The following is a 1,865-nucleotide window of genomic DNA, read 5'->3' on the forward strand; positions in this document are numbered from 1 at the left end:
GCAGTTTTTATCACAATTGCTCTGTAGTACAGCTTGAGGCCAGGCATGGTGATTCCCCCAGAGGTTCTTTTATTGTTGAGAATAGTTTTTGCTATCCTAGGTTTTTTGTTATTCCAGATGAATTTGCAAATTGCTCTTTCTAACTCTGTGAAGAATTGAGTTAGAATTTTTATGGGGATTGCATTGAATCTGAGAAAACCAATTTCTTAAACTCTGAATTCTATCTAAAATATATCCACCCAAGCATTCCATGTGACATATTAGGAAGAACTTAAAGGTAGTTAGCCTTGGTAGATTTTCCATTGTTTGTGGTTTCAAGACATATTTCATATTTTGTTGATAACATATATTCATTTATTTTTTGATAATTTCATAATATAAACAATGAGTTATGCTCATGTGCACCTATTGTCTGATATTTTAATATCTCTAGGTAGAAATTGTTTGTCTGATATTTTAATATCTCTAGGTAGAAATTGTTCAAATGTTTACCAACATATACACCCTATTTAGAGGAAAACAATTGTTATAGATATAGTAGAAATCCATAGTAAAGAATATAAACTTAGTGTTAATCCAGCCTAATTGTGCCAGCTAGCATCTCAGTAAAAATGAACATGCATGTAAGTAGATGGCTTTTTTATCTTTTGTTTATTCTTCTGGTCTTAGGTGAAGCTCAGGGGCTTATCAATATAAGTTGGGTCTACACTAGCATCTACTACTTAGGAAAAGCAAACAACTCTGGGATGTATTAAAGTGACTTTGTATGAATTTCAATTCCTGGGATGAGTGTCTTCTCATTCATATCTCTGCAATAGTATTTGTGAGAATGTAAACATTTTGTCCCCTATCTAACATTCAGGAGCATGGGAGGGAGATTCCTGTTTCATTTGAATGTAGGATGAAACTGCTTAGTATGTGTCTCTTGTAGCAAAATTTAACCTCCCTAAAGGCAAAAATGGCATCTGCTCACATCTTATTCACAGTTTAGCCCTTGAGGCTGGCACAGTACCATGAATACACTAATTTCTTATTAAGTATGTATAAGATGAAAAAGTGGATAAATAAAAATGGTTAGACCTTGAAGGGACATAAGAGATACTATCAACTGTGAATACAAACTCAAGAGAGGTTACATTGATCAAGATCACACAGGAGTTGGAAAGATGGATCAGTGGCTAGGAGCACTGGTCGATCTTCCAGAGGACCTGGGTTCAATTCTTAACACCCAGGTTGTGGCTCACAACTGTGTGTAAATCTCGTTTCAGGGAATCTAATGTCTTCTTTTGACCTCCTCAGGCTTCAGGCACACAACGATTGCACAAATATACATGGAAGCAAGATACTCATACTCATAAAGTAAAAAGAAAAAAATCTTTAAAGAAATATCACAGAGAATGAGTTGGGGCCTTCAAAGTGGAGCAGTAGTTTCATGTCTAATATTACACCACTATACTTTGACCAAGACATGATCTAATTCATGAGCCCAGGTGTGTCACACGGCACTCTTTTGTCCTCAGTAAAAGTCTTAAGAAACTCACTCTGAGATGCATCCTTGAAAGATCACAGGGAGATTTCAATCCCACAGCATCCAAAAGCAGGAAGAATATCAAAGTAGTCGAAGAGTATCAGGCAGAGTATCAAAGCCCAGGAAATAACATTGGTAGCCAGTTAACCCAAGAGAAAGAGGAGAGTGAATGAATTCTCATGAAGCAAGAAGAAAATCTAGGCACTATGGTTGGCATGTAGGGAAGAGAGTACAGAGATCCTGAAAAGAGGGTGTGCTTAATGAAGCTAAGAGATAGCAGGAAATCAGTGTGCATCAGCGAGGGGAGCAATCAGCTTGAGCTACAGAAGGCGTGGAA

Source organism: Mus pahari, chromosome 3 (assembly GCF_900095145.1).
Source record: "Mus pahari chromosome 3, PAHARI_EIJ_v1.1, whole genome shotgun sequence".
Taxonomy (NCBI): domain Eukaryota; kingdom Metazoa; phylum Chordata; class Mammalia; order Rodentia; family Muridae; genus Mus; species Mus pahari.